Here is a 10,861-nt window from a genome sequence, read left to right on the forward strand (position 1 = left end):
GCCATAACAGTGGTTTTAAATTTTATTATTTTAAATTTATTCTTACTTAATGTTGTAGTTGCATGTGAACTTCTATTTGCTCAAATGATATGACTAGAGTCTCCTTTTCTCTCCTCTTACCTTACCATAGTCCTCTACAGGATTCTATTTGAGGTTGGCAGCTGATGATTTGTATTCGACATTCTGATTTCTTTTTTAAAATACTTAAACTGTGCGACTTACTTTTTTTTCCCTATATTCACAAAATTATTAATATTGAGAACAAGAATGGGGCTATACAGTAAGCATTTAGGTTTGACTAATGGCAATTAAATGTTTACATAATCTCCTCACAAAGAGATAGTCCTCATTAAAGAGTGAAGTGGGCTGTGGAACAATGATAATTATGTTAATGGAGAAAAATCAATCTGAGAATTCAAGCTTACAAACACTTCTAATTTCTTCAAAAGGGATGAATATTTTTACCCCTGAAATGTAAATCCTGATTAATTACATATTTTTATATTTGAAAGTCAGTTATAAAACTATAAAACTGAGTACATCTATTTTGAAATATCAGATAAAATAATTAAATCAAGGTGGAATTAGGCAATGTGAACAATGTTGTAACATTTCTTCTATCTACTTGTTATCTTCATCATATCTTATTTAGCTCATCTTAATTTTTGGTGGTTGTTGCTTTGATCTAGCAAAGACAAATAAAAAAGAAGAATTGTTTATCAAAGATAATGCTGACCTGAAGACCAATATTATTTTCCTAATTCTGATGTTTATTAGTATTTTGAGAAGCAGAACCCTTCTGAGAGCCTCATTTTTAAACATTTTATACTACAAATGAAGGTAGTAGGGATGAGACCCAAAAAACACAACTATATTTTATGTGACTTAAGAAATGAAGACTTAGAAACAGATGTCATATAAATAGTGTCATATAAATATTGGAAGTTGTAGGAAACTGAATTTTCATATTGTCAACGGCTTCTTTTTATTTATTTATTTTCATAAACAGGTTTAAGATATATGAGTATATAAATTATCGAATTACATTTCTAAATGTTCCTGAGGCTAGTCAATAAAAACATAGGGTCCCTTGCTGCAATTATGATAGGAAAGACATGTTTCATAGATAGTTTCTGTTTATTGAATTTTTCTTTATATCTTGATCTATGTTATTATTCTTTCTATATGCTTTTTGTATGCAGGTGGAGAAAAGGACAACTGAGGACATTGGATAATAACATTTCACCATTGAAGTACAATAGAGTGTTCAAAGAAGAGGGCAGTGGGCAGACTAGAGCCTGCCTGACTGAGTCCCGGCCACCTGCCTTCATCCACGTGCTTGTCTGTGTGGAGGTATTAGGATCTACCTCGACAGGTGGTTATAAAGGTGAACTACATATATATCTTCATCATTATGCTGTAGTGGCCTTTGAGTAAATATTAGCTTTTGTATTACAATTTGAAATTTCTGGTCCATAATTACTTATCCACAATTTTGAAATCAAGTTCTAAAAAATAGAAATTTGTTTGTCATTTATTTAATGACAACACCTGAAATGAATAGTTGCAGAGTATATTTATAATTTATAGTTATCCCACCTAGTGTGACTGTTCATAAGTTTTGCTGCAGAAATATCAATGTGTTTGATTATGGAATGCTGTTGCAGACCCCCCCGGGACTGTTACATGATGTATAAGTGTTTGATTCCTCAGATTTGAAAAATTCTGAATTTTGGAAAATATCTGGTCTCAAAGTTTTCAGATAAGGGATTGTGGTCTTGTATCAATATGATAACTGCTGATTTTAGTACTTAGAGCATGAGAAAAACATCAAAAAGAATTTTCCTTATATATTAATAATGATTGAAGGCTAATTTGATTAATGTATTTTTATTTGCAATAAATGTTTTAATTAAATCCACAAATTTGGAGGCGTATACATCTTAGCCATCAAGAATGTTCAGTTTACATGTGTGTGCCTCTCTATGTGTGTATTGTTAAATTACATAAATATTTTGAAGAATTAAAAAAAAAATAAATGCGGCCCTCTTAAATACGTGAACACTATAAGGATTAGAGGTACATATTCACAAGATTTCATGTGAAATAAGAACTAAACTTATTATCTTTGACTCAAAGAGCTAGTAAAGTACCTGTCACATAATATGTGTCTAATTCATTTTTTTAAAGAAATGAACAAATGACTTAGTGAAAGGGCCAGTAAGGGAGTATACTATAAATAAATAAGGATAGTAGTAGTAATACTCATTCTAATACTAATAATATGATAGCTGTAATACTAATAATATAATAGCTGTGGCGCGGGTACCCAAGACTACCACACATTCTGAGATTTGCTAGAATGACTCATGAAATTCAGCATATAGTTATTCTCATGACTAGGAGTCATTACAGTGATATGGAAAGGGTACATAGCCAGATAATAAGAGAAAAGCAGACAGAATCCAGAGGAATCCCTGTGCAGCCTTCTCGCATTCTTTCCTTCCTATGAGGGGACACATTGATCATGCTTCTTTCTCCAGCAACAAAAAATGCAGTAATATGTGTGTGCCGTTTCTACACAGGGTAGTCCATTAGATATTTATTGACTAAGAATTTTATTGGTGGCTCATATAAGTTTTCTATTGCTGCTGTAACAAATTTACCATAGTGGTTTAGACAACACAAATTTATCTTATAATTTTGTAGAAATGTGACACTAAAAGAATGTGTTAGCAGGCCTCTCTTCCTTCTGGAGGATCGAAGGAAGAATCTATTTGCCTTTTCCATCTTCTAGAGGTCACCTACATTCCTTGGCTCATGACTTCTTCCTCTACCTTCAAAGCCAGCAAAATAGCATCTTTCTGTGCCTTTCTTCCATAGTCCCATCTTTCTCTTACCTTTGTGTTTTTATTGAGTCCATCTGAATAATACAGGAGACATTCTCTATTTTAACGTCAGCTGATAAATTTGATCTCATCAGCAAATGTAGTTCCCCTTTGCCATTGTAAAATTAGAAATTCATGGATTCCAGAAATTAGACATGAGCATTTGAAGCTGAGGGGAAGCATTATTCTGGTCATGTAAGCACCCTCTGCTGAGCACATGACAAAATTCTAGACTCCCAGAAGGAAAGCAGATATTTAGAATAATCTATTATTTTCACAGATGACTTTGGCAGATTGGACCATCCTCATCTCTTATGTAGTGGATCAAGTGTCAAGTTCCCAGACAAGCTCCCACACACCAGCCAAGGACTAACCTTGCAAATAGGCTCTTCTAAAGGTATTGTACCTAGGCCTTTTATGTTAATATTTTTCTGAATAATAGCTAACATTTATTGAAAATTCACCATGTGCCAGGAATCCTGTTTAATGCTTTGCATGCATTTTCATTAAATTATCAGAACTCATTAATAAAAGTACTGCTATTATTATTTCTATTTACGAATGAGAAAACAGACTCAGACAGTTCAAAAAACTTCTCCAGTATTGCAAATAAGAGTCTGCAGTGATATATAGAATCCAGGAGTCAGGTTATCATTATCAGGGATGTATGGTAGTGTTAGGCCCAGCCATGGACATTGATTTCAGTGGGTAGATTTCTACTTATTGCTAAGGACGAATACTGAGAATCAGGACTGCAGTTTTTGAAGAACTAACTGCAAGGGCTGAAGTCCAACTCAGGAGCTAAGTTTGAAAGGGTACAAAGAATGTGGCCTCAGTTACCAAACTTAGTCATGAAGATTGGTGCTGAGACACAGAAGCTTAGCAAAAGTTTCTTACTAGAACCAATGTACAAGGGCAGAGTAGGGCCAGGAGAATTTTGACCTGGTTTGGTGGTGCAAAGCTCTTGACATGTGTATAAATTAGCCATTCTCATTCTCCAGGGAGAATGTTTCTCATTCTCCAGGGACCAGTGGACTAATCCAGCCATATTCTTCCCTTAGTAATGCCACAGTAGAAAGGGGGCAAGCAGACATATGCAAAATCTGCTAACCCAGCACACTTTATTTCTAGCTCATCTATTAGTACAAGCAAGTCACATCACTGGACCAAGGTTAAGGAACTGGGAATGTAGTCCTAGTGGGCAGAATTGCAAAGACACATGGCAAAGATCATGAATTATGGTAATGAAGAACTGGGAAAAAAATGATGCAATCTCTTACAAGAGAATTCTCTAAATTCTGGACTAGAATTCAGTCCAAAACTTGTGCTGAGTTTTCAGGTGGAACTTAATGATATCAACTCGGCAGAATGGAAAGTGTGGAGGAGAGCTAAGCAGACTTTACACTGGTGGTTTCATGGCCAGTCTTCTCCTCTTGGACTTCCAAAAATTATGATATGTCTTAAAAATTACTTTCTGGATTAGGTACATTAGAGTTAGCAAAGTATTCTTTCTCCAAAATATATGGACTGCTATTATATTAGTAAAAACATAGGATCTGAAACTATGTTAAAAAATAAATGTATTCGAATTTTACTTTATACTGGATACAAGTACAAGAAGTAAAGAGCTTTTCCCTCTGAGAATATTCTCCTGGGTTATATGACAGCAATATTTTTTATAGATTTAAGCATAAAGTTGAAATTTTACCAGTTGAGCTATGATTTGTAAGTATATGGAATGGGAAAGAGAAAGGGCCATGACACCCATATGTGGGCATCAGATCTGACTTATTTATTGGTTGTGGTTTCTGTTGACTCTTCCATATACTTGGAATCCTTGCCTTTTAGGATCCTTGATCATAACCACCCTCAAATATCTTCACTGATGGTTGCCCAATATGCAATGAGATAACACCATAACTCTGTTAATGGCCACCCTAAATTTCCTGTTTCAATGTTCTTTTTTCTGGAATGAAATACCCTAAAGTAAAAAGACATAAATATGTCAGACTGTTATTGTATTAGAAATAAAGTAGCATCGGATTATATGTTAAAAACTGAATGCAATAAAAAACTACACACAATTAAAGGAGAGAAAAAGATAAGGATGGTGTCAAGTATTGGATGTTTCTTTTTTCACAAAAAAGCAGACTATAAAAAAAAACAATTATGCTGAGTTCACATTTTTGCTATGACAATATGCAGGCATTTTCATGAAAGCAAGAGTTTTCAAATATAAATGTTTTATGTGTGCCTCATGGTTACCAGAGTAAAAACCTATAGCAAAAACAGAAAAAATAATGAGAAATGAACCAAAGCATACTACTACAGAAAATTATCAAATTACAAAGATAGAGAGCAAGAGAGAAAACAAGAAATAAAGGAATTACAAAATGACCATATAATAATTAACAAAAATGGCAATAGTTAATTCAAGCCTATTAATAGTTACTTCAAATACACAAGGTCTATATTTATCAATCAAGACATGGAGTGACTGAATGGATAAAAAAAAAACAAGATCTGATTATATGCTGCCTATAAGAGACTCATTTCAGATGTAAGGACACTCACAGATTGAAAGTGAAGGGTGAAAAAGATATTCCATGTAAATGGATATCAAAACAAAGCCAAGGTAGCTATACTTATATTGGACAACATAGAGTTTAAGCCAAAGACTGTAGCAAGAGACGAAAGTCATTGTATAAGGATAAAGAGGTCAATTCACCAAAAGGATATAATAATGAATAATGGTAAATATATATATATATATCTCCTGTCACTGTGCTATTATATTTGTGTCATGTATGTTTTAGTTTAATGTATGTTTAATATCAAACCATAGGATCAAAATAAACAATGACAGCTGTATGTGATTTTTCTTTTCTGTATTATCTTTTTCTCCAGTGTAAAATTTTAAATTAGATTAATCAAGTTCAAAAAATATTTGTGGGTTCTGGGAAACATGGTGGAGTGAGAGACATCCTCAAATCTCTCCCCTCAAAACAATAATAAGTTGAACATCTAAAACTGAACAAAAAACAACCAGATTGCACACCAGCGCATCTGAGTGTGTGATCTGCACATAAGAGCTATCACAAATCAGAACCCTGGGTGTCGAGCGGTGGACTGGGAGAAATAAAGACTGCCTTTCATAGCCTCTGGAGCTCCCTGAAGGAGGAAGAAGAGGAGTGAAGGTGCAGTGACTTTCCTGAACTGCCCTGCCTGGAAGTACTGTGAGTTCCACGCAGCTGGCAGCAGGGCCCAGTCATCAGGGCAGAAAGCAGAGAAGCGGGACTGGAATGCAGAGAATCAACAGTTGATTTTTACCAGTCCTGGTTGCAAAACTGAGGCTGAGCAGCAGCCACCAACTCCAAACCAGAGGGCCCCACCCCCCGTACCTTCCTAGACTGACCACCACGGAGCTCCAGGGAATCTGAGCAAACACTGCCGAGACTGTCACTGACACTGACAAGGACTGAAACTGAGGGTATTGAGAAAGTGATTAAATATCTACAAGAAAAAAAAAGGCATTATTTAAACTTTATATAAAGCAGGGATCCAAGAAGCTTAGATGCCACCTACTGGAAACCAAAAGAAAAGTGCCATTTTTGCCCAGGATAAAGTTTAAAGTTTATAAAATAAATCTTCTTTCTGGAAAAACAGCAGAATACACTTCCATTAATGCCCAAGCAGAGAAATAGTCCAGTAAACACCATGAACAACCATGGTGACAAAGCAGCTCAGAAAGAAAGAGAAACATCTCCAGAAAACAAGCTTACAGACATAGAAATATGCAACTTAAATGACAGAGAATTCAGAATGGTACTTCTGAAAAAACTCAGTGAGTTCTAAAATGATTCATATCAATAATTTCAGGAACTGAAAAAACAACTAGATGAGCAGAGCAAGGAGGTTGAAACCCACAAAAAGAACAGAATAGACCTTTTGGAGATAAAGAATACACTGCAAGAGCAGAAAAATGAAATAGCAAACTTGGGAAATAGAGTCAACCAAATGGAGGAAAGGATCAGTGATATCGAAGACGGAAATCTAGAAATGCATCAGAAGGAAAAAGGGAGAAACTGAAGAATGAAAAATAATGAAAGAGAATTTCAAGAACTAGCTAATACCATCAGGAGAGGAAACATAAGAATAATGGGCATTATTGAAGATGAGAAAAAGAGGCAGGGATTTGAAAGCAGTCAGACAAATAGTTGATGCGAATTTCTCAAATCTAAGGAATGAGCTGGAGTTTGGAATTCAAGTCAACAGAACACTCAATTATCTCAACCCAAAAAGGCTTTCACCAAGACACATTGTATTACAGTTATCAAAAATCAACAACAAAGAGAATTCTCAGGGCAGTTAGGGAGAATAAAATGGTAACTTATAAAGGAAAACTCATTACATTATCATCGGACTTCTCAGTGCAGACCTTATAAGCCAGAAAGGAATGGAATAAAATATTTAAATGGTTAAGTGAAAGGAATTACCAGCCTAGAATAATGTATCCAGTTAAGCTCTCCTTTAGATATGAAGAAGAAACATTGAGAGAATTTCAGACCTATAAACATTGAGAGAATTCTCCACTATGAGGCCTGCACTACAGGAAATATTGAAAGGGGTCAGCTCACCTAAAACAAAATGAAAAAAAAAAAAAAACAACATCATTAGGCGTAAAGTGCCTATCAGGCAAATAGAAGCAGAGTAGTGCAATCTTTACTAAGAACAAGGCATTATAAACTTAAATAATAAGAGAATTGCTATAGCAAGATAGTAATGAACATTTGGCATACATAGGGACAAACTGAGATAACAATGACTGAAAAGGGGAGGATTCAAAGATGCAAATTTGCAAAGGGAATTGGAGATAAGTACATGCAGAAGAAAATAGATGACTGTATATATATAACTATCCTTTTCATATTCATGAAAGTAACCACACACAGAAGATTCAGATCTATAGTGTATAACATAAAACAAGAAGAACCAGAGGAAAACCCACAAAAGCCAACCAAAATAAAGAAAACAGAAACACAAGGAGAAAGAAGCAATGGAAACACCAAATTAACAGAAAGCAAAGGCTATAAGAAGACCTTATATTTCAATTATCACCTTAAATGTAAATGGACTGAACTCACCAATAAAAAGGCACAGATTTGCAGATTGGATCAAAAAACAAAACCCAACCATTTGCTGTATCCGGGAGACACATCTCAGCTCCAAAGACAAATAAAGATTCAAAGTGAATGAGTGGAAAATGATATTTCAAGCAAATGGCATTCCGAGAAAAGTGGGAGTAGTGATACTAATATCAGATGAAATAGATTTCAAAATAAAAAAGGTAAAGAAAGATACTGAGGGAAACTTCATAATGATAAAGGGAATCATGCACCAAGAAGACATAACACTTATTAATATCTATGCTCCTAATCAGGGAGCCCCAAAATATGTAAAGCAATTACTAACAGAACTAAAGGGAGAAACAGACCAAAACATTATCATAGTAGGGGACCTAAATACCCCACTATCAGTTATAGACAGAGATCCAAAATCAATAAGGAAATAACAGAGGAGGAGTGACGGTGCTAACTCATTTTATGAGGCCAATATCACTCTGATACCAAAACCTGGTAAGATTAATACACACACCCAAAAAAGTACAGACCAATATCTCTCATGAACACAGATGCAAAAATCCTAAATAAGATACCAGTGAACCGAATACAGTAACATATTAAAAGATTATACACCACGAACAAGTAGGCTTCATCCCAGGGTCACAGAGATGTTTCAACATACACAAATTGATTAATGTTACACACCACATAAACAAATTAAAATATAAGAATCATATGATCATATCAATAGATGCAGAAAAAGCCTTTGACAAGATACAGCATTCATTTATGATCAAAACACTAAACAAAATTGGTATAGAAGGAAAGTACCTTAACATAATAAGGCCAAATATGACGAACCCTCAGCCAACATTTTATTTAGTTGTGAAAAACTAACCTTCCCTCTAAGATCAGGAACAAGGCAAAGCTGTCCATTGTTGCCACTCTTATTCAATGTAACTTTGGAGGTCCTAGCAAGTGCAATCAGACAAGAGAAAGATATAAAAGGCATCCAGATAGGAAACAAAGAAGTCGAACTGTCACTATTTGTGGATGGCATTTTTCTCTATGTAGAAAACTTTAAAGACTCCACAAGAACACTACTAGAAACAATAAACAAATGTAGTAAAGTTTCTAGATACAAAATCAGTGTTCGAAAATCCTAGTGTTCCTATAGTCTAATAATGAAGTGTCAGAGAAAGAAGTAGAAAAAATAATTCCTTTACAATTGCAACAAAAAGAATAAAATACCTAGGAATAAATTTAATGAAGGACCTATATGATGAAATCTATAAGACCCTCTTAAAAGAAATAGAAGAAGATACAAAGAAATGGAAAGATATTTCATGTTCTTGGATTGGAAGAATCAACATAGTTAAAATGATTTTATTATCTAAAGCATTACACAGATTTGATGCAATCCTCATCAAAATCCCATCAATATTTTTAAAAGAAATAGAATAAAAAATCATCAGATTTGTATGGAAGCACAAAAGACCCTGAATTGCCAAAGCCATCTTGAGGAAAAAGAATGAGTTCAAATTATACTAGAAAGTGACAGTAATCAAAATGGTATGGTATTGGCAGTGAAACAGATGCACCGACCAGTGGAACAAAATCGAGAATCCAGAAGTAAACCCATATTTATATGGGCAAAAATTTTTGACAAAAAAGGCCAAAAACATAGAGTGGAGAAAGAAAAGCCTCTTCAATAAATGGTGCTGGGAAAACTGGAAAGCCTCCTGCAAAAGAATGAAACTAGACTGTTGTCTATCGCCATACACCAAAATTAACTCAAAATAGATTAAAGATCTGAATATAAGACCCAAAACAATAAAGTGCATAGAAGAAAACATAGGAACTAAACTCAAGGACCTTGGACTTAAAAAGGATTTTATGAATTTGACCTCAAAGGCAAGGGAAGTAAAAGCAAAAATTAATGACTGGGACTACATCAAACTAAAAAGCTTCTGCTCAGCAAAAGAAACCATGAATAAGTTAAAGAGACAAATATCCGAATGGGAAAATATATTTGCAAGCAATACCTCCAATAAGGCCCTAATATCCAAAATATTCAGAGAACTCATCTAACTCAAAAATAACAAAAAAACAAAAGATCCAATCAAAAAATGGGCAGAGGACCTGAACAGACTCTTCTCCCTAGAGAGCATACAAATGGCTAAGAAATATTTGAAAAGAAGCTCAACATCGCGAGTTATTATGGAAATGGAAATCAAAACCACAATGAGATACCATCTCACACTTGTTAGAATAGCTATAATCAACAGGACAAGTAATATCAAATGCTGGAGAGGATGCGAAGAAAAAGGAACCCTCATACACTGCTGGTGGGACTGCAAATTAGTACAGTCACTATGGAAAACAGTATGGATGTTCCTCAAAAAAACTAAGAATTGATCTACCATATGATCCAGCAAACCCTCTACTGAGTATTTTCCCCAAAGACTTGAAAACCCATATCCCAAAATATATTTGCACACTGATGATCATAGGGGCATTATTCACAGTAGCCAGGACATGGAAGCAATTGAAGTATCCTACGATAGATGATTGGCTAAAGAAGCTGTGGTACATATATACAGTAGAATATGACTCAGACATAAGACGAGATGAAATACTGCCATTTGTGACAACGTGGATGGACCTCGAGATAACATGCTAAGCAAAATCAGCCTGACAGAAAAAGTTGAAAATCACGTTATCACTTATATGTGGGATATAAACCTAAAAGCAGCAAATGAACAGGACAAACAAACAGAGACTCATGGACATGGACTATAGACTAGTGGTTACCAGAGGGTATGGGTTGGGAGAGGATGGAGGAGGTAG

This window comes from Pteropus vampyrus, unplaced genomic scaffold (genome assembly GCF_000151845.1).
Source record: "Pteropus vampyrus isolate Shadow unplaced genomic scaffold, Pvam_2.0 Scaffold434, whole genome shotgun sequence".
NCBI lineage: Eukaryota > Metazoa > Chordata > Mammalia > Chiroptera > Pteropodidae > Pteropus > Pteropus vampyrus.